At 42.1% G+C, this 23,745-nt stretch overlaps 1 protein-coding gene and 1 long non-coding RNA gene across 3 annotated transcripts in view; one reads left to right on the plus strand and one right to left on the minus strand.

The window, feature by feature from the left end:
• LOC128698460 (neuroligin-1-like) overlaps positions 1 to 23,745 on the plus strand; it is a 328,336-nt gene that overhangs the window by 211,705 nt on the left and 92,886 nt on the right. The window lies entirely within an intron of this gene.
• LOC138855276 (uncharacterized) overlaps positions 1 to 23,745 on the minus strand; it is a 104,652-nt gene that overhangs the window by 41,099 nt on the left and 39,808 nt on the right. The window lies entirely within an intron of this gene.

Here is a 23,745-nt window from a genome sequence, read left to right on the forward strand (position 1 = left end):
CTAGCCAACCAGCCAGGGAGCCACCCATCTAGCCAACCATCCAGGGAGCCACCCATCTAGCCAACCAGCCAGGGAGCCAGCCATCTAGCCAACCAGCCAGGGAGCCAGCCATCTAGCCAACCAGCCAGGGAGCCAGCCATCTAGCCAACCAGCCAGGGAGCCAGCCATCTAGCCAACCAGCCAGGGAGCCAGCCATCTAGCCAACCAGCCAGGGAGCCAGATATCTAGCCAACCAGCCAGGGAGCCAGCCATCTAGCCAACCAGCTAGGGAGCCAACCATTTAGCCAACCAGCCAGGGAGCCAGCCATCTAGCCAACCAGTCAGGGAGCCAGCCATCTAGCCAACCAGTCAGGGAGCCAGCCATCTAGCCAACCAGCCAGGCCAACCAGACAGCCAGCCATCTAGCCAACCAGCCAGGGAGCCAGCCATCTAGCCAACCAGCCAGGGAGCCAGCCATCTAGCCAACCAGCCAGGGAGCCAGCCATCTAGCCAACCAGCCAGGGAGCCAGCCATCTAGCCAACCAGACAGAGCCAGCCATCTAGCCAACCAGACAGAGAGCCAGCCATCTAGCCAACCAGCCAGAGAGCCAGCCATCTAGCCAACCAGACAGAGAGCCAGCCATCTAGCCAACCAGCCAGAGAGCCAGCCATCTAGCCAACCAGCTAGAGAGCCAGCCATCTAGCCAACCAGTCAGAGAGCCAGCCATCTAGCCAACCAGCCAGAGAGCCAGCCATCTAGCCAACCAGCCAGAGAGCCAGCCTTCTAGCCAACCAGACAGAGAGCCAGCCATCTAGCCAACCAGACAGAGCCAGCCTTCTAGCCAACAAGCCCTCTAGCCCACCAGACAGAGCCAGCCTTCTAGCCAACAAGCCAGAGAGCCAGCCATCTAGCCAACCAGACAGAGAGCCAGCCATCTAGCCAACCAGCCAGAGAGCCAGCCATCTAGCCAACCAGACAGAGAGCCAGCCATCTAGCCAACCAGACAGAGCCAGCCATCTAGCCAACCAGACAGAGAGCCAGCCATCTAGCCAACCAGCCAGCCAGGACATCAACATGTCATGAAAATAACCTAACTCAATCTCTCCGTACATTAAGTCGTAATGATATATCACAAACACCAATAATAAGATAACGACTGAGAGAAAAAACTTTCACAGTTAATATTTACGTCACGATATTAGAAGATCCTTATTTTTGTGAAATACATTAAAATTAATTTATTTTTTTTTATTATATTAACACATCGGCCGTCTCCCACCAAGGCAGGGTGGCCCGAAAAAGAAAAACTTTCACCATCATTCACTCCATCACTGTCTTGCCAGAAGGGTGCTTTACACTACAGTTTTTAAACTGCAACATTAACACCCCTCCTTCAGAGTGCAGACACTGTACTTCCCATCTCCAGGACTCAAGTCCGGCCTGCTGGTTTCCCTGAATCCCTTTCCAGACTGTTCCACTTCCTGACAACCCTGTGACTCAAGAAATACTTCCTAACATCCCTGTGGTTCATCCGAGTCTTCAACTTCAAACTGTGACCCCTTGTTGCTGTGTCCCATCTCTGGAACATCCTGTCCCTGTCCACCTTGTCTATTCCTCTCAGTATTTCATATGTCGTTATCATATCTCCCCTATCTCTCCTGTCTTCCAGTGTCGTCAGGTTGATTTCCCTTAACCTCTCCTCGTAGGACATGTCCCTTAGCTCCGGGACTAGTCTTGATGCAAACCTTAATACTTTCTCTAGTTTCCTTACATGGTTGGCTAGGTGAGGGTTCCAAACTGGCCTGTATACTTCAGTATAGGCCTAATGTACACAGTGTACAGGGTCCTGAATCACTCCTTATTAAGATGTCGGAATGCTGTTCTCAGGTTTGCCAATCGCCCGTATGCTGCCGCAGTTATTTGGTTGATGTGCGCCTCAGGAGATGTGCTCGGTGTTATACTCACCTCAAGATCCCTTTCCTTGAGTGAGGTTTGTAGTCTCTGGCCTCCTAGACTGTATTCCGTCTGTGGTCTTCTTTGCCCTTCCCCAATCTTCATGACTTTGCACTTGGTGGGGTTGAACTCCAGGAGCCAGTTGCTGGACCAGGTCTGCAGCCTGTCCAGATCCCTCTGTAGTTCTGCCTGGTCTTCGTCCGACAGAATTCTTGTCATCAACTTCACGTCATCTGCAAATAGACACACTTCGGAGTTTATTCCTTCCGTCATGTCGTTCACAAATACAAGAAACAGTGCGTGCGTGTGTTTGTGTTAGTTACCATTTTGTCCTAGGCACATGTCTATTAGACACTAGGCCTGTTGTGTGTGTAGGTGTGTGTGTCTGTGTGTGTGTAGGTGTGTAGGTGTGTGTGTAGGTGTGTGTGTGTGTGTGTGTGTGTGTAGGTGTGTGTGTGTGTGTGTGTAGGTGTGTGTGTGTGTGTGTGTGTGTGTGTGTGTGTGTGTGTGTGTGTGTGTATGTGTGTGTGTGTAGGTGTGTGTGTGTGTGTGTGTGTGTGTGTGTGTGTGTGTGTGTGTGTGTGTGTGTGTGTGTGTGTGTGTGTGTGTGGGTGTGTGTGTGTGTGTGTGTGTGCGTGTTTGTGTGTGTGTGTGTGTGTAGGTGTGTATGTGTATGTGTGTGTGTGTCGGTGTGTGTGTGTAGGTGTGTGTGTGTGTAGGTGTGTGTGTGTAGGTGTGTGTGTGTGTGTGTGTGTGTGTGTGTGTGTGTGTACTCACCTATTTGTACTCACCTATTTGTGGTTGCAGGGGTCGAGTCACAGCTCCTGGCCCCGCCTCTTCGCTGATTGCTACTAGGTCCTCTCTCTCCCTGCCCCATGAGCTCTATCATACCTCGCCTTAAAACTATGTATGGTTCCCGCCTCCACTATGTCACTTTCTAGGCTATTCCACGGCCTGACTACTCTATGACTGAAGAAATACTTCCTAACATCCCTTTGATTCATCTGAGTCTTCAACTTCCAATTGTGACCTCTTGTGTCTGTGTCCCTTCTCTGGAACATCCCGTCTTTGTCCACCTTGTCTATTCCGCGCAGTATTTTATATGTCGTTATCATGTCTCCCCTGACCCTCCTGTCCTCCAGTGTCGTCAGGCCGATTTCCCTCAACCTTTCTTCGTAGGACAATCCCCGTAGCTCTGGGACTAGTCTTGTTGCAAACCTTTGCACTTTCTCTAATTTCTTGACGTACTTGACTAGGTGTGGGTTCCAAACTGGTGCTGCATACTCAAGTATGGGCCTAACATACACGGTGTACAGGGTCCTGAATGATTCCTTATTAAGATGTCGGAATGCTGTTCTGAGGTTTGCTAGGCGCCCATATGCTGCACCAGTTATTTGGTTGATGTGCGCTTCAGGAGATGTGCCTGGTGTTATACTCACCCCAAGATCTTTTTCCTTGAGTGAGGTTTGTAGTCTCTGACCCCCTAGACTGTACTCCGTCTGCGGCCTTCTGACTTTGCACTTGGTGGGATTGAACTCCAGGAGCCAATTGCTGGACCAGGTCTGCAGCCTGTCCAGATCCCTTTGTAGTTCTGCCTGGTCTTCGATCGAGTGAATTCTTCTCATCAACTTCACGTCATCTGCAAACAGGGACACCTCAGAGTCTATTCCTTGTGTGTGTAGGTGTGTGTGTGTAGGTGTGTGTGTGTAGGTGTGTGTGTGTAGGTGTACTCACCTAGTTGTACTCACCTAGTTGAGGTTGCGGGGGTCGAGTCCGAGCTCCTGGCCCCGCCTCTTCATTGATCGCTACTAGGTCACTCTCCCCGAGCCGTGAGCTTTATCATACCTCTGCTTAAAGCTATGTATGGATCCTGCCTTCACTACATCGCTTCCCAAACTATTCCACTTACTGACTACTCTGTGGCTGAAGAAATACTTCCTAACATGCCTGTGATTCATCTGTGTCTTCAGCTTCCAACTGTGTCCCCTCATGTCCCCCCTATCTCTCCTGTCCTCCAGTGTCGTCAGGTGTGTGTGTGTAGGTGTGTGTGTAGGTGTGTGTGTGTAGGTGTGTGTGTGTAGGTGTGTGTGTGTGTAGGTGTAGGTGTGTGTGTGTGTGTGTGTGTGTGTGTGTGTGTGTGTATGTATGTATGTATGTATGTATGTGAGTGTGAACACCTCTACATACGAACGCATAAATATTAAAGAAAAATCAACTTTTACCCTGACTATTTCGTGTGGTATTCTCTCAGAGCAGGAGGATTAACACATTTTGGTAGCTTCACAGCCCACAGTATAAATAATTGCTCTTGGCGAGGCTGTGCCACCTGGGACCAGCTGCCTTTGATGTGTCTTGTGCCGCAAAGCGAGCACAAACATTGCACTTTCCTTGTACCTTACCTAAGGTTTGAGTATATTTTCAGTACTGTTTTTAAAAGTGAAGTTAAAGTCGTGTTTTTTGGCGAATGTTTTTTTATTATTATGCAGTAAAAAAAATTTTTTTGGGTTGTATTATATAAGGTATATATTTTGAACTGTAGTAAAGAAATAAAATAATATTTTAAATTGTTTTAATGGTTTTTTTTTCAGTAGATGTAGATTAATGGTGTTACTTAAGGGTGAGTTGAAGAAGACTTTCTGAATTGCAAAAGACACACACACACTCATTAGCAATCAGTGAAGAGGCGAGGCCAGGAGCTATGACTCGACCCGTGCAATTACAATTAGGTGAGTACACACACACACACACACACACACACACACACACACACATAAGAACATAAGAACATAAGAAAGGAGGAACACTGCAGCAGGCCTGTTGGCCCATACAAGGCAGGTCCTTTACAATTCATCCCACTAACAAAACATTTGACCAATCCAATTTTCAATGCTACCCAAGAAATAAGCTCTGATGTGCAAGTCCCACTCAAATCCAACCCCTCCCACTCATGTATTTATCCAACCTAAATTTGAAACTACCCAATAACCCTCAATAACCCAACTAGGTAGACTGTTCCACTCATCAGCTACCCTATTTCCAAACCAATACTTTCCTGTGTCCTTTTTAAATCTAAACTTATCTAAACTTCAGTTCGAGTTAATGAACCAATCATGGTATGCCTGGCGATATCCTTATCGCCATACTTAAGTCTCCCAACCCTAGATGTAGATTTCATTACCTCGTAGATGAATCACATCCCGTGATGGAGTGATAGTAGGACGCTGTGAGATTTGAAGAGCACTTTGACCTGGAAGATTACTCAGCACTATGGCCAGTAAAATAATACAGTAAAACGTGCATGAACACCCAAGGTAAAACAAATATATGTACTATTGGCACAAAAAACATCACACCAAGATAAAACAACCTATATCACTTAATAACTCATTAAGTGCCAATGTAAAATAACAAAGTAGCTAGCTAGCTATTGTTCCCTCAACTGCAATATACCAAATTTTGAGTGAAGAACAGAAACATTCACGAACACCTAACATAACATTCATAAGGAAATGGTATGGTGATACCAACAAGATGTGGAAAAAGACACCTATGTACAGCCCAGGACACCCATTAAAGGAAACGTTTCGCCACGAGTGGCTTCTTCAGTCCTAATACGAGTGGCTTCTTCACACAAGGTGGACAAAGACAGGATGTTCCAGGGATTGGACACAGTAACAAGGGGACACAGTTGGAAGATGAAGACACAGATGAATCACAGGGATGTTAGGAAGTATTTCTTCAGCCACAGAGTAGTCAGTAAGTGGAATAGTTTGGGAAGCGATGTAGTGGAGGCAGGATCCATACATAGCTTTAAGCAGAGGTATGATAAAGCTCACGGCTCAGGGAGAGTGACCTAGTAGCGACCAGTGAAGAGGCGGGGCCAGGAGCTCGGACTCGACCCCCGCAACCTCAACTAGGTGAGTACAACTAGGTGAGTACAACTAGGTGAGTACAACTAGGTGAGTACAACTAGGTGAGTACAACTAGGTGAGTACAACTAGGTGAGTACACACATGACATGACGGAGAGATATGAGAGAGAGATAGAGACAGACACAGAATTACACTGAAAGTGAATCAAATGTGAGGCTTCATATTGTTTTGAAATACCTCTCTCTCTCTCTCTCTCTCTCTCTCTCTCTCTCTCTCTCTCTCTGTCTCTGTCTCTCTCTGTCTCTGTCTCTCTGTCTCTCTGTCTCTCTGTCTCTCTGTCTCTCTGTCTCTCTGTCTCTCTGTCTCTCTGTCTCTCTGTCTCTCTGTCTCTCTGTCTCTCTGTCTCTCTGTCTCTCTGTCTCTCTGTCTCTCTGTCTCTCTGTCTCTCTGTCTCTCTGTCTCTCTCTCGTCTAAAAACACAAGAGAATTTATCCCGAGTTTTTTTTACTTTGACATTGTAAGACGTAAACATGGGAGAGCGCTTTACCCGTCAGGGTGATACAGCACATATGGCGCCGGTTGTCAAGTGATTTTAATTGGAGAAAGCGAATAACTACTTCAGTTTTTTTGTATCAAGAGCCCTTTAAAAGTAATAAGGCGCATTTCTTGAGAGACAAAGTCAACCTAAGCGATTCAAGAAAAATATCCGTCAAGGAACTGTCCACAAAGCCACTTATTTCGACAGAAATTCATGTAAAACTCCATTGTTTTATATATAATAAAACCAAAGGTTCTCTCCCTCTTCATTCCCTAGTTACGGCTGTAAATAAATATTTCGCGGTTTATAAGACGCGGCTGGTAAGACTTGACTTAATTTCAATGGTTCGCCATCGGACATAACTGGGAGAAACCATACCACGGGTGGTGATAGAACCCGCGGTCAGAGAGTCTCAAAACTCCAGACCGTCGCGTTAGCCACTGGACCAGCTAGCCACAATAAGATTCGTCCAGCTAGGTATATTTCTACACTATAGTTGGACGAATCTTATTGTAACTAGCTGGTCCAGTGGCTAACGCGACGGTCTGGCGTTTTGAGACTCTCTGATCGCGGGTTCTATCCCCGCCCGTGGTATGGTTTGTCTGCAATCGTGTCATTACGATTTCGTGAGTCATAATAACTGGGAGAGCTAGAACCCATCCCACACCCCAAACTTATAGCTCCCGTCACTGACCTTCGGTTTACAGGACGCAGACTGGTTTTTGTTATGGATAAAATGCGTCTAATAAGCCGCAAAATACGATAATTTATCTCCTAACTTTGCCACCTAGTGGAAAGGACGGTGAAAACCCTCGGGAGGGGCGAGTTGTATAGACAATTTTTCTTATATCTGCTGGCCAGGTTTACCTACATGGCAGTAAACTTTTTGCTTGAGGTAGACTATTGTATACCACATACCACGTACTACCAAATTCTTTACCCTTACTATTCCTGTTTACTTAAAATAAAATATGTACCTGGGTGTTAGTCGACTGTTGATTGTCGTATTTTAGGCTAGCGAAATGAACAGGAAAATCTGTTTTCCCTGTTTAACTAGCAGTAAATAGGAACCTGTTGAAGTGTGAGTAAGTTAACATTTATGAAGGGATTCAGTGAAACTGGTTAGCCGGGCTTGAGTCCTGGAGGTGGATGGTACAGTTCCTGCACTCTGAGGGAGGGGTGGAGATATGTTGCAGTTTGTGAACAGTAGTATCGGCACGCCTTTGGTAAGACAGTGACGGAGTGACGATCAAAGTGTTTCTTTTTCTCGGGTCACCCTGCCTCGGTGGGAAACGGCCGACGTGTTAAAAAAAAAGTCGACTGTTGTGGGTCACATGTTGGTGAGTAGCAGCATATACATGGTGTTTCAAATAGATGGACCTAATTTCAAAGCATTCTGATTTGAAATTGGCTCCAAAATATTGAAAAATATTCCACTACTAGCTAGATTTCGAAATAAAACAATCCTTAGTCTCTAAATTAAATTATATAAAAACCCAGAACGCTTACATCCGTACAAATCGTTTTCAACTTTTCGCAAGAACGGGTTCATTCCTTTTAACTAGAGAATGCAGTCTCTCTCCCCACTGCTGTAGGCAGAGGAGGCTGGCCAGGCCAGTGCATGCCTCGGGCAGATGCAAAAAGCTGCAAGTTTCCTGAACGTGCAGCCAAAATATATATATAAAAAATATCGTGATCCATATTCACGAGTATATTCCAGGCGGAAGCTGCCCAGTAGATGCAAAAAATGGAATTGAAAAATATGGTGAAGACAGCTGTATTTTTATTATTTATGTAGTAATTTATTTTCGATTGCTGGGTGAAAAAAAAATATATACGTAAATCAGTTGACAGTTTATTATAGATGAATTAGTACGTAAAGAAATTTGAAAACATTACGAGAACACACACACACACACACACACTGGAGAGATAAGTAGTGAAGGCAGGATTCATACATAGCTTTAAGAACAGAAACAGTGCTCTACCCCTGATTGACTGTGTGTGTGTGTGTGTGTGTGTGTGTGTGTGTGTGTGTGTGTGTGTGTGTGTGTGTGTGTGTGTGTGTGTGTGTGTGTGTGTGTGTGTGCGTGCGCGCGCGCGTTGCAAAAACTGTTTCACCTGAGACATTGGAAAATAAACCTTGTCTTTCAAATATTTCACCTAACTCAGCTGAGGTAGATAACATGCTTAGAATACACAATTTTTTCTCAAGACTACAACAACACTGTTTTACTGGCAAAGGCAGGTGGTTCTCTAGGTTCGTGGTATCCTTCACTATATTACTGCTTGACACCTTCACGAATCTGAGTGCAGATTCCCTCTATGATTCTAAGATGAAACTATCCCAGACTGCATCGTTTCTGGTATTCGTAAAGGTGGTAGCATCTCCCTTTTCAGTTCCAGTGTATCGGACGTACGTGTTTTTTGTTTACAGGTTGTCTAGAGCGGCACGGTGAATATCTGGGCGCTTCTAGGTGCCATCATGTCTGCTTAAATGGTCTTTTCTTACTGATAGACAACAGGCTATGTAGAGTGTTTACCTGATGACATGGCGACCTAATCATGTCGTGATTTGTTTTCCTGACGTAGGGTAGATGAGTCCAAGGGCACTAAAACTAGTCTGTTAAGGGCCAGTCGTAGATGCACCTGTGTTCGGTGAGAATGGGGTCACTTAGACGAAGGGCCACACAAATGTGAATGTCCTGAGGGCCGAGATAAGTGCCCGAGGAGGAATTATGAATAACAAATAGAAAATCCCAAGCATATGCTGCGCTTATAGCCTGGACACGAGCCTTTTTCTTTCCACAAGCACTGTTGAGCAAAGCCTGGGCGATTTTCCCCACAATGAGGCTGACCCAATTGAACTGTTTATGGTCTTTAGAAGGAGCTGGTCTGCTTTAAGAGTCTGCAAGGCTATCCCACTGCCCTGCTCCTTCGATAAACTTTGGATCTTGATCTTCAACAGAACCTATCAAGCGCTCCACTAGTTCCCTGGATGCAATACACGAAGATAGGAGCGCAGGTATTGCTATCTGTGTTGCCTTGCCAATTCCTATTTTCCTCAGTTCATATATATTATATATACATATATATACAGTATATATATACACATATATGCATACATATATATACAGTATATATACACATAAATATACATTATATATATACATATATATATATGTGTGTGTGTGTGTGTGTGTGTGTGTGTGTGTGTGTGTGTGTGTGTGTGTGTGTGTGTGTGTGTGTGTGTGTGTGTGTGTGTGTAAAATTGGTTAATTAGCAAGACCTCATTTAAAATTAAGTCCTTCCTAAATTTTCTCTTATACGTTTAAAGATACATATATTTTTCATTTATATTAATGTAAAAATTAATAATTTTGTACCAAAACCTTGGAAAACTTACTTAACCTTATTATAACACGCGAAATTTAATTTAGCTTAGGCAAACTAAATATATTTTAGATAAGTTTACAAAAATAATCAACGAACACAATGAAAAATATATTTTTTTTCGTTAGGTTCAGAATGATTTTTCAAAAATTATTGAATATACAAAATTTCGCTTGCCTTATTCAGCAAAGAGAGCGTTGCTATTTAAGCCAAAATCGAAAGCTTTACCTACTCGGCACGATATATAGATATAAATATATATATATATAAATATATATATATAAATATATATTATATATATATATATATATATATATATATATATATATATATATATATATATATATATACACATACATACAGTGGAACCTCAAAAATCGAACTGCTCCCAACACAACCAATTATGTAAGTGTATTTTTGTAAATATATATATAAATATATATATATAAATATATATTATATATATATATATATAAGGTAAAAATCTCGAACTAAGATTAAAACAACATAAATATAGCATTAGAACTGGACAAGATTCCAATGCTCTATTTATTCATGTAAGAGATTTTAACCATCCAATTGATTTTCAAAAAGTTGAGAAAGTAGTATCAAGCAAGTCCATGGTCGACAGGAATATAATTGAATCTTGTTTCATAAAAAGCAGTTTTGACAATAATACATGTTATTAGGGCAATAAATGCATTCCCAAGGGATGACAACCTCGTCCGTCTCCCCCCTAGGGCGACAAACACCCGCCGGGCAAATGCCAACAACAGGACACCCGACACCTCAAAAATCAGAGCCCAAATTAGCAAAAAAATAGAAGAGGGTAATACTATTGAAGCTTTGAGACTTATAACCAGTGAGGATACCATCGCTCCCAAGGACGTCAGCACGGCGCAAGCTCTGAAGGACAAACATCCACCCATGGCTCCCAGTACCAACATTGACCTCCCTGACATTGCAGCAGGCGAAGAACATCTAACCTTACAGGATGCTGATGTGTATACAGCTGCTATGTCATTTCCACAGGATTCAGCAGGAGGTTTCACCGGTTTAAGGCCTCAACACTTAAAACAAATACTCAATCCAGCACTTGGTGAGGTTTCAGAGAGGCTGCTGTCTGAACTCGCCAAATTTTCCAACCTGTGCCTGGCTGGCGGTGTCCCAGAGGCCATCAGACCCTTTTTCTTTGGTGCCTCATTGTGTGCCCTCCGGAAAAAGGATGGCGGAATCAGGCCCATTGCAGTGGGTAACACCCTTCGGCGCCTAGTCGTCAAGGCTGCAGTAAGAAGGGTGAGTCAAGAGCCTGCTGCAATGCTGAAACCAACTCAGCTCGGTTTCGGCGTTCAACAGGGCTGTGAAGCAGCTGCCCATGCAGCACGAGTATATATCAAAAACATGTCCTATGAAAAAGCCTTGGTCAAATTGGACTTTGCCAATGCTTTCAACTCAGTCAGAAGGGATGCTGCTCTCCAAGCAGTTTATAGAAACTTCCCTTCCCTTTACCCCTTCATAGAATCGTGTTATAGTGTGACTTCCAAACTATTGTTTGGGGACCATGAAATTGACTCATGTGAGGGCGTGCAACAGGGGGACCCTCTCGCCCCCTTTCTATTTTGTTTGGTCATCAAGGAAGTCACGGAGGCACTCTCCAGCGAGCTCAATATCTGGTTCCTGGACAACGGTACCCTGGCTGGCACAACAGAATCTCTCCTAGAGAACATCAGTAAAATTAAAGACATGGGAGAAAGCCTGGGCCTTTCTTTAAACCCCACCAAATGTGAAATAGTTTCTACCAATCAACAGATGATCCAGAATATAAGTGCCGTTTTACCAGGAGCACGAGCCATTGATCCAGCCAATAGCACTCTCCTCGGTGCTCCTCTTGGGTCCAATGCCATCGATCTGATCCTAGGAAAAAAAGTCTCAGACCTCCAGACGATGGAAAGCAGGATGAAAGACACTGACACACACGATGCCTTCTACCTACTCACCAGGTGCCTGTCAATCCCAAAACTTACCTATTTTCTGAGATGCTCCCCAGCCTTCAGCAGTCCAAAACTCAAGGAATATGACTCTCTCCTGAAGGCCATGCTAGAGAGTGTATTGAATCTTTCCCTTGACGATGGACAGTGGTTGCAAGCCTCACTTCCGGTCAGGCTTGGAGGGCTAGGAGTACGCAGATCCTCCCAGATTGCTCTACCAGCTTTCCTATCCTCTTCCATTGCATCAAACGAGTTGATAAGACAAATTCTTCCTGACACCCTCAGTGACTCAGCAGGAATAGAAGACCCTAGCTATGCCAGTGCCATCACCGAAAGGGAGACTCTTGCTGCTCCAGCACCAAACCCTAGTGCAGCACTGGCTCACAAACAGTCAAGCTGGAATGGCCCAACTGCTGAAAAGGTGCTTGCCAACATGCTCAGGGCTGCAATATCAGATAGGGAGATTGCCAGTCTCCAAGCTGTGAGTGCACATCACTCCGGGGACTTCCTCAAAACAGTTCCCATATCGGCAGTGGGAGCTAATGATTGGTCTGGACTAATAAAAACACACAAACCAGCGAATCCAGTCAGACCAATCATTAGCTCCATAGGGTCAGTTTCATATAAATTATCCAAATGACATGTTGATATTTTGAGCCCTATTGTTGGCGAAATTTCTAACTTTAATGTTAAAAACAACATAGACCAAGTTGATAAATTAAACTCCTTGACTGACTTAAATGATTTTAACATGGTTAGTTTTGATGTTACTTCCTTGTTTACGAAAGTTCCTGTTGATGATTTATTAAGTTTCTTATCTGAAGAACTCGTTAACTATGATTTACCATTTCCAGTTCCTACTATCATTAAACTTATTAAACTTTGCATTGTTGATGCAAAATTTGTATTTAATGATAAGTTTTACACTCAGAAGTTTGGTATGGCAATGGGAAATCCTCTTTCACCTGTTCTTAGTAACCTATACATGGAATTTTTTGAAACAAGGTTTCTTAACACAATCCTCCCTAACAGAGCTAAATGGTTCAGATATGTTGATGATATTTTGTGTCTTATGCCCAAAAATGTAGATATACACCATTTCCTTGAAAAATTAAATAGCTTAGCCCATTCTAGAAACTTTACTGTTGAGTTTGAAGAAAATAACTCCTTGCCTTTTCTAGATGTTTTAATTATTAAGGGTAATAATGAATTCAAATTTAAAATTTACAGAAAACCTATAAGTAACTGTTCCTATGTCCACTATTATTCTTCGCATCAAGATAGAGTTAAACTGTCTGTTTTCTCATCAATGTTTTTGAGAGCTTTACGAATTTGTAGTCCTGAGTTCATAGATGAGGAAATATCCAAAATTTATGAAATAGGTAATGATTTAAAATACCCAAGAAATGTAATTGATATATCTTTTAAAGTTGGTAGAAATACTTTTTACAATCCTAAAAGGGACAACCAGCCTTATTCAACTAAAAATATGTTGGTTCTCCCTTACCATGAAAACTTGGTTGATATGCCTTCTCTTCTTAAGACTTTTAATATTAAAGTTGTATTCAAAAATCTTGATACAGTAAAAAAACTTTACATACTTGTTTGGACTCAAAAGTCCGCACCTTACTGCCGACTATAGGTTGATTACAAACTCCTTGCGACTCAAGAACTGCGCAGTCCCCTGTACAAGAAATTCGTAACCTACCTTGCTCTTGTAGCGTGAGCTATGGTGTTCTTCACACCTTCGACAGATGTCGGTGACTTGATAGAAGCTGAAGTGTCCTTGGATGTCCACGTCTTCCATAGTCTAGGAATACGCACACTGGTACACTATGTTCCACAAGATTTGTCTTTATTGTTCACAATCTTATCACTACAGAAGCTGATCACACTTCTCTGTAATTGTTTATTGTGTTTTATGAGACACTTTGTTCACACTAACGCACAGATCGTTCTTTGTTGGTTATCTTGGCGTCAGTGTCACTCTCAGTAGAGTCAAAAGTAATCTAAAGACGCCACAGCACCCCACGCCGTCACTGCCCCTTGCACAAAGGAAAAGCTGACATAGTACTTATGCTTCCTTGCCACTTCCCCGATGAAGCAAAGCAGAATGTTTGATTCTTGCTGTCTTAAGCATAGACAACAATGTACACTATCTTTACTATGGTAATAAAGTGGGAGCAGGATTTTCCTTAATTGTCCTGCTAAGGCAAGAGATGAACTGTCTCTTATTAAAATACACTCTGCAACACTGGACTGCAAGGAGCCGCGGTCGCTTGACCACGTCGCATACTTGTACTGCATCTGCGATCAATTACTCACTGTAGCAGTAAACAAGACGCTTGCCCCTTCTGAGAGGGCTGGGCCCCTCAGGGCTGAAAGGGCTGAAGGGGCTGATACCCCCGGCCTGGAGAAAATTTCTCCACAATTGTGGCATCAAATCTGAAACATTCCTGGTGGGTCTGTTGTAATTAAGGTTTTAACATGTTTTAAGGGTGTATTTCCCATTTTCTTTTTGTATAAGGAAAATAATTATGTTTTGATTTTGCGTTTTTTCGGAGTATCTTTATAGTATTACCCTACGATTGGTGCTGTTTTTAATTCTTTTGTTTTGGTTAAGGCCTTGTGAAGGTTTTGTTAGATTTAGTTACAAAATATCGGCATCAACTAATTTTGATATTTCAGTCGAGAAAATTGGTATGTTATTTTTCGTACGTGACTCACGAAATCGTAATGACACGGGTGGGGTTAGAACCCGCGATCAGAGAGTCACAAAACTCCAAACCGACGCGTTAGCCACTTGGCGAAGTGGCTAACGCGTCGGTTTGGAGTTTTGTGACTCTCTGATCGCGGGTTCTAACCCCACTCGTTGTATGGTTTGTACTTTTAATTCTTAACGTCTTAGGGCTACAGATTTTTAATTATCTTAGTATCAGAAATCACGAAACAATGACACAAAAGCAAACAAATCAAGGCAATGGTGGGATCAGAACCCATGGCAAGTGAATAGTAAAACTCCAAGACAGTGCGTAAGCCACTGGACCAGCTGGCTGCAGTAATATTCATTCAACTAAGTATATTATACAGCATAGGAAGGTTAGCATGGGCCACCACTGTGACCACAAATGTACCTTTTTTACAGATGAATCTCTCGCCAGCGTAGCCGTGACGAACTCTAGCTCAAGTCCCCTCAAAGCCGTCATTATGACTGGGTCACCCGGCTCAGTGGTTTACGCACTGGCCAGGAGTTGTACGACTCACCATGGTTCTAAACCCACCCATACCATGCTTTATCTTTGTATGATGTTTCGCTCTGTGTTCCTAATTACCTGGGTAGAATTTCAAGTGAAATAATATACACCTTTTTAATTAAGTTTTCTGGACTGCAAACTGGAGGTCAAGATATGATTTGTTAGGATTTTTTAACTTGGAGGGTTAGCTATCCAGAATAACCAGGAAAGTCAGCGTGACATCAAGGACTATCTGTTTTATTTCCACTGGAGTCCTTTAGTCTTGTCCCCCCAGGATGCGACCCACACCAGTCGCTTAACACCCAGGAACCTACTTACTGATACGTGAATAGGAACAGCAAGGAAATAAGCCCAGTATTTCCACCAGTGAGGGGGATCGAACTACGGACACTCAGTGTGTGAGGCGATAGCGTTGCAACCAGGCCACGGGACACCATTCCAGTCCACCACTTTACCCCTGGACGCTTAAGGCTACAATAAGATCCACAACTATACAGTTGGAATATCATTGCGTGTAAGGTGTCTAACTCTTCCCCGTGAAGGTCACACAGTGCCCTGGAAACACGACGCTGTGTGACCTTTACGGGGAAAGAAGGTAATGAATAGGTCCAATTTCTATACCCAAGAGGCCTTCATCAGCACCAAAGGCACACCTTCCTTGAAGGGACAATCACCCTAAAAACGGTGAGGCGGCCATGGAGGTCCCTGGTGTTGTGCTTAAAAGCCTGGAAAGCTAGAAGAGTCATTATCCTCTTTATGTGGCAGCAGGAGTGTGTGTGGGGGAGACTGTCTCATTATCATTCTCCAGGACCCACTTACCTAAAATATTCACCCACTTGATGGATTCTTCTCACCATGGCCTCCGCTAATGTTGTATTGATGACCCATGGCCTCTACTAATGTTGTATCGATGGCCCATGGCTTCTAACTCCTGACGTGACGAACGGCTTTTGTTTAATGGTGACCCATGGTCCCTAGCTCTTGTTAGGACTCTCTGCTTCTGCTAATTTAATAGTGACCCATGGCGTCTAGCCCCTAGTTCATTAATAATGCCTGGCCTCCAACCTGGCTTCCATAATGTTAAATGAAGACCCATGATCTCCGGACCCTGGAATGATCTACAGCCTTCCATAATGTGTTGATGGCCGACGGCCTCCAGCACCTGGTATGACGCAGTGTTGCATTGATGGCCCATGGCCTCAAGTGCCTTGTATGGCCCTCAGCTTCCCCTAATGTTATATTGATGGGCCATATCCCTAAGCCCATATTGTGACCCATACCCTCTGTTAATGGTGCATTGATGATCCATGTGACATCAATCGTGTGATGTCCGGATATCAGAGAGAGGACTGAGGCTCAACTGCAAGCAGGTTAAGTGTATGACGTCATTCCTTATTCAAGATAACACTCTCATAATGTTTTGTTGGTATTATAATAATCATTTAGAGGCACTAACCTACACGGGCTATACATCACTTGGGGAATGGTAGGTAATCAGATTTGATCGAAAGAAGTGGAGGATAGAAGGAAGGGAAGGATGGAAGGAAGGGAAGGATAGAAGGTAGGAAGGGAAGGACAGAAGGGAAGGACAGAAGGAAGGGAAGGACAGAAGAAGGAAGGATAGAAGAAGGAAGGATAGAAGGAAGGGAAGGATGGAAGACCGAAGGGAAGGATAGAAGACGGATGGGAATGATAGAAGACGGAAGGGAAGGATAGAAGACGGAAGGGAAGGATAGAAGACGGAAGGGAAGGATAGAAGACGGAAGGGAAGGATAGAAGAAGGGAAGGGAAGGATAGAAGAAGGGAAGGATAGAAGAAGGGAAGGATAGAAGAAAGAAGGGAAAGACAGAAAGAAGGGAAGGATAGAAGAAGGGAAGGACAGAAGAAAGAAGGGAAGGATAGAAGAAGCGAAGGACAGAAGAAAGAAGGGAAGGATAGAAGAAGCGAAGGACAGAAGAAAGAAGGGAAGGATAGAAGAAGGGAAGGGAAGGATAGAAGAAGGGAAGGATAGAAGAAAGAAGGGAAAGACAGAAAGAAGGGAAGGATAGAAGAAGGGAAGGACAGAAGAAAGAAGGGAAGGATAGAAGAAGCGAAGGACAGAAGAAAGAAGGGAAGGATAGAAGAAGCGAAGGACAGAAGAAAGAAGGGAAGGATAGAAGAAGCGAAGGACAGAAGAAAGAAGGGAAGGATAGAAGAAGCGAAGGACAGAAGAAAGAAGGGAAGGATAGAAGAAGCGAAGGACAGAAGAAAGAAGGGAAGGATAGAAGAAGGGAAGGACAGAAGAAAGAAGAGAAGGATAGAAGAAGGGAAGGACAGAAGAAAGAAGGGAAGGATAGAAGAAGCGAAGGACAGAAGAAAGAAGGGAAGGATAGAAGAAGGGAAGGACAGAAGAAAGAAGAGAAGGATAGAAGAAGGGAAGGACAGAAGAAAGAAGGGAAGGATAGAAGAAGGAAGGGAAAGATAGAAGAAGGAAGCAAAGGATAGAGTCTTCTGTTTATATCAAAGGCCTTGAATTGTTAATATCTCTAGTAAGGCTGATGCATGCAGGGGATGAGATGAAAAGCTGTAAGCCTTCTCCCTGAAAGCTGGCTGCCTTGGATCAAAGTCTAGCGCAAGCTGGACTCCAAGGTATTGTCCAGTGTGGGTAGATTGGTAAAGCACTGCGTACCTTGTTCCAAGGCTCGTAGGTTCGAGTCTCCTTCAGCCAGAGATCAGTGTTTGTGTGTGTATATGTATATATATATATATCTCCATCTCCACGACTATGGTGCTCTTCGCACCTACTCCTAGGTTGAGGGATTGATTACCTCATCTTCTGTATATAGTCCTACTGTCTTCAAGCTATGACCTAGAATTTGTATTGATAAAGCCACTGGATGGCGAAACGTCTACAATAAAGATACCCAGATGTTGCACATGTCTTAATTTCATATATATATATATATATATATATATATATATATATATATATATGGGAGATGCTAAGTGAATGTATAGGAGCCTTTGAACCAAGTGAGAGAGTAATTGTGGTAGGGGACCTGAATGCTAAAGTAGGAGAAACTTTTAGAGAGGGTGTGTAGGTAAGTTTGGGGTGCCAGGTGTAAATGATAATGGGAGCCCTTTGATTGAACTTTGTACAGAAAGGGGTTTAGTTATAGGTAATACATATTTTAAGAAAAAGAGGATAAATAAGTATACAAGATATGATGTAGGGCGAAATGACAGTAGTTTGTTGGATTATGTATTAGTAGATAAAAGACTATTGAGTAGACTTCAGGATGTACATGTTTATAGAGGGGCCACAGATATATCAGAACACTTTCTAGTTGTAGCTACACTGAGAGTAAAAGGTAGATGGGATACAAGGAGAATAGAAGCATCAGGGAAGAGAGAGGTGAAGGTTTATAAACTAAAAGAGGAGGCAGTTAGAGTAAGATATAAACAGCTATTGGAGGATAGATGGGCTAATGAGAGGATAGGCAATGGGGTCGAAGAGGTATGGGGGTAGGTTTAAAAATGGAGTGTTAGTGTGTTCAGCAGAAATTTGTGGTTAAAGGAAAGTGGGTGCGGGAGGGAAGAGGGGCGATTGGTGGAATGATGATGTAAAGAGAGTAGTAAGGGAGAAAAAGTTAGCATATGAGAAGTTTTTACAAAGTAGAAGTGATGCAAGGAGGGAAGAGTATATGGAGAAAAAGAGAGAGGTTAAGAGAGTGGTGAAGCAATGTAAAAAGAGAGCAAATGAGAGAGTGGGCGAGATGTTATCAACAAATTTTATTGAAAATAAGAAAAAGTTTTGGAGTGAGATTAACAAGTTAAGGAAGCCTAGAGAACAAATGGATTTGTCAGTTAAAAATAGAAGAGGAGAGTTATTAAATGGAGAGTTACAGGTATTGGGAAAATGGAAGGAATATTTTGAGGAATTGTTAAATGTTGATGAAGATAGGGAAGCTGTGATTTCGTGTATAGGGCAAGGAGGAATAACATCTTGTAGGAGTGAGGAAGAGCCAGTTGTGAGGGTGGGGAAAGTTCGTGAGGCAGTAGGTAAAATGAAAGGGGGTAAGGCACCCGGGATTGATGGGATAAAGATAGAAATGTTAAAAGCAGGTGGGGATATAGTTTTGGAGTGGTTGGTGCAATTATTTAATAAATGTATGGAAGAGGGTAAGGTACCTAGGGATTGGCAGAGAGCATGCATAGTTCCTTTGTATAAAGGCAAAGGGGACAAAAGAGAGTGCATAAATTATAGGGGGATAAGTCTGTTGAGTGTACGTGGTAAAGTGTATGGCAGAGTTATTATTGAAAGAATTAAGAGTAAGACGGAGAATAGGATAGCAGATGAACAAGAAGGCTTTAGGAAAGGTAAGGGGTGTGTGGACCAGGTGTTTACAGTGAAACATATAAGTGAACAGTATTTAGATAAGGCTAAAGAGGTTTTTGTGGCGTTTATGGATTTGGAAAAGGCGTATGACAGGGTGGATAGGGGGGCAATGTGGCAGATGTTGCAGGTGTATGGTGTAGGGGGTAGGTTACTGAAAGCAGTGAAGAGTTTTTACGACGATAGTGAGGCTCAAGTTAGAGTATGTAAGAAAGAGTGAGATTATTTCCCAGTAGAAGTAGGCCTTAGACAAGGATGTGTGATGTCACCGTGGTTGTTTAATATATTTATAGATGGAGTTGTAAGAGAAGTAAATGCGAGGGTCTTGACAAGAGGCGTGGAGTTGAAAGATAAAGAATCACACAAAGTGGGAGTTGTCACAGTTGCTCTTTGCTGATGACACTGTGCTCTTGGGAAATTCTGAAGAGAAGTTGAAGAGATTGGTGGATGAATTTGGTAGGGTATGCAAAAGAAGAAAATTAAGAGTGAATACAGGAAAGAGTAAGGTTATGAGGATAACAAAAAGATTAGGTGAAGAAAGATTGGATATCAGATTGGAGGGAGAGAGTATGGAGGAGGTGAATGTATTCAGATATTTGGGAGTGGACGTGTCAGCGGATGGGTCTATGAAAGATGAGGTGAATCATAGAATTGATGAGGGGAAAAGGGTGAGCGGTGCACTTAGGAGTCTGTGGAGACAAAGAACTTTGTCCTTGGAGGCAAAGAGGGTAATGTATGAGAGTATAGTTTTATCAATAATCTTATATGGGTGTGAAGCATGGTGATGAATGTTGCAGCGAGGAGAAGGCTGGAGGCAGTGGAGATGTCATGTCTGAGGGCAATGTGTGGTGTGAATATAATGCAGAGAATTCGTAGTTTGGAAGTTAGGAGGAGGTGCGGGATTACCAAAATTGTTGTCCAGAGGGCTGAGGAAGGGTTGTTGAGGTGGTTCGGACATGTAGAGAGAATGAGGCGAAACAGAATGACTTCAAGAGTGTATCAGTCTATAGTGGAAGGAAGGTGGGGTAGGGGTCGGCCTAGGAAAGGATGGAGGGAGGGGGTAAAGGAGGTTTTGTGTGCGAGGGGCTTGTACTTCCAGCAGGCATGCGTGAGCGTGTTTGATAGGAGTGAATGGAGACAAATGGTTTTTAATACTTGACGTGCTGTTGTAGTGTGAGCAAAGTAACATTTATGAAGGGATTCTGGGAAACCGGCAGACCGGATTTGAGTCCTGGAGATGGGAAGTACAGTGCCTGCACTCTGAAGGAGGGGTGTTAATGTTGCAGTTTAAAAACTGTAGTGTAAAGCACCCTTCTGGCAAGACAGTGATGGAGTGAATGATGGTGAAAATTTTTTCTTTTTCGGGCCACCCTGCCTTGGTGGGAATCGGCCAGTGTGTTAAAAAAAAAATATATATATATATATATATATATATATATATATATATATATATATATATATATATATATATATATATATATATATATATATGCAAAACAACCACTCTGGAAGAATAGAGAAATTCCAAGCGCTTTCGTGACTACTCACATTATCAAGGAACTATGAAAGTAAAGCATCCAAGGAAGATATATATGGGGTCTGGCCAGCACCTCACTATCAGATCCCACAACGGTTAAACACCTGACGTGCGCCGACCCAACTTGGATAGGTCCTTTTCACAACTCACCCACAAACTATTCTACCCAAGAAAATTTAAAAATTAATTGTCCAGTGTATTATTAAATTCTTCCCAAATTCTATTAATTATAAATGGATCTAATTTATATAAACTAGATCCATTTATAATTAATAGAATTTGGGAAGAATTTAATACACTGGACAAAAAATTTTTAAATTTTCTTTGGTAGAATAGTTTGTGGGTGAGTTGTGCAAAGGACCTATCCAAGTTGGGTCGGCGCGCGTCAGGTGTTTAACCGTTGTGGGATCTGATAGTGAGGTGCTGGCCAGACCCTTTATATAGCTTCCTTGGATGCTTTACTTTCATAGTTCCTTGATAATGTGAGTAGTCACGAAAGCGCTTGGAATTTCTCTATTCTTCCAGAGTGGTTGTTTTGCATATATATATATATATATATATATATATATATATATATATATGTATATATGAGTATATATATACATATATGTATATATATATATGAGTATATATATACATATATATGTATGTATGTGTATATATATATATATATATATATATATATATATAAATATATATGTATATATATATATATATATATACATGTATATATATATATGCAATAAGATCACAGTAAACAGGTGATTTCAGAATATGCAAAACAACCACTGTGAAAGAATAGAGAAATTCCAAGCGCATTCGTCACTAAAGCGCTTGGAATTTCTCTATTATATATATATATATATATATATATATATATATATATATATATATATATATATATATATATATATATATATATATAGGTATAACTGGTCGATTACCGAAAACTCATGTAAAATTAAGTCCTTTCTAAAATTTTCTCTTATACATTTAAAGATATGTATTTTTCTTATTTATGCTAATTTAAAAATTAATGATTATATGCCACAAGAACCTTACCTAACCTTATTACAACAAGTGCAATTTAATTTAGCCTAACCCAACTAAATATATTTTAATGTCTTGGTCTGAAAAAAGGCAGATGAAGTTCAATGTGGATAAGTGTAAGGTACTTGCCCTTGGTAATGAAAGTAACCCTCGAAGCTATAATCTAGGTGAAGTAGAGCTTGATCATACAGAATGAGAAAAAGACTTGGGAGTCAAGGTGAGCAGAAATCTAAAGCCAAGACAGCAGTGCCTTAGTGTGCGCAACAAGGCCAACAGATTACTTGGATTTATCTCAAGAAGTATAAGTAACAGAAGTCCAAAAGTTATTTTACAGCTCTATACATCACTAGTGAGGCCTCATTTGGATTATGCTGCTCAGTTTTGGTCCCCTTACTACAGGATGGATATAGACTCATTAGAGAACATACAGAGAAGAATGACTAAAATGATTTACTGTGTAAGGAACCTCTCGTATGAAGATAGACTTAAAGCCTTAAATCTCCACTCTCTGGAGAGGCGTAGAATGAGGGGAGATATCATTGAAGTGTATAAGTGGATGACAGGCATAAACAAGGGAGACATTAATAAAGTACTGAGGGTGTCGAACCAGGTAAGAACTAGAAATAATGGATATAAGTTGGATAAATTTAGATTTAGAAAGGACATAGGTACGTACTGGTTTTCTAACAGAGTTGTAGATGCGTGGAACAGTCTTCCCAGTGGGGTGATAGAGGCTAGGACCTTGGGTAGCTTTAAGAAGAGACTGGACAAATATAGGAGTGGGAGGGACTGGGTTTGATTGGTGTTATGGGGTACGGGAGTTATTTCTTGGGTAGCTTTAGGTAGAGGTCGTTTTGATAAGGACCTGCCTCGTATGAGCCAGTAGGCCTTCTGCAGTGTTCCTACATTCTTATGTTCTTATAATTTAATAACACATTGAAATATATTTTTTTCGATAGGTTCAGAATGATTTTTGCGAAATTATTGCATACAGAAATTTTCTCTTGCCCTATTCGGCAAGAAGTGCATTGCTATTATAGCCAAAATCGCAAGATTTACTTATTCATCACGACATTTATAAACTATAATATACCTGGAGAAAAACAGTAAACAAAAGAAATGCTACGTATCTGCTAAAATAAAACCCTCTTCAGCAAACAAAAGCATTTGAGAGAAACAATTTAACGCCATTCAAAACACCAGTCCTAAGTTAGGGAGTTAGGTGTAGGAAGCTAAATTAGGTATCGGAGCTCATCCTTCACGTTTCTGAACAGAAGTGAACTAGGGGAGACAAACTCGTCAGGACACCCGCTGGTAGGTCATACACAATGTCTTCGCGAAAGGCGTTAGACAGTCTTTGACTGCTGGGTGAGTATTGTGTAGAGAACAAGCCAACAGTACTAAGCCAACAGGTTGCTAATAGACAAAGGACTAAAGTCCTTTCACGAAAACGAATCAAATATCTTGTTTGAAGGCAGCTTAATTGACACCAGCGGTTTTAGGGAGAGACATTCAGTTTTTGCATAAAACAATTAAAGATCGCCTGAGCGTGTGGTTCTGTGAGCATAAATCTTCAAGACAAGATCTGTGAGTTTGAAAGACTGGAAAATCTTGATACCAGCTCAGCCATGAATCTGGAAGGGGGCAACTTATAATTTAAAACCTCTCAACAGCGAAACCAGAAATCCTTTTCTAAATTTCGTTAATCATATCACGTAATGACTGAGATCAAGATCCCATTGTTTGCATTCCAGTCTTACCTCTTCCCTATCACCAACAAATGGACGGAAAAATTAACAAAATAA

This window comes from Cherax quadricarinatus, chromosome 88 (assembly GCF_038502225.1).
Source record: "Cherax quadricarinatus isolate ZL_2023a chromosome 88, ASM3850222v1, whole genome shotgun sequence".
Taxonomy (NCBI): Eukaryota; Metazoa; Arthropoda; class Malacostraca; order Decapoda; family Parastacidae; genus Cherax; species Cherax quadricarinatus.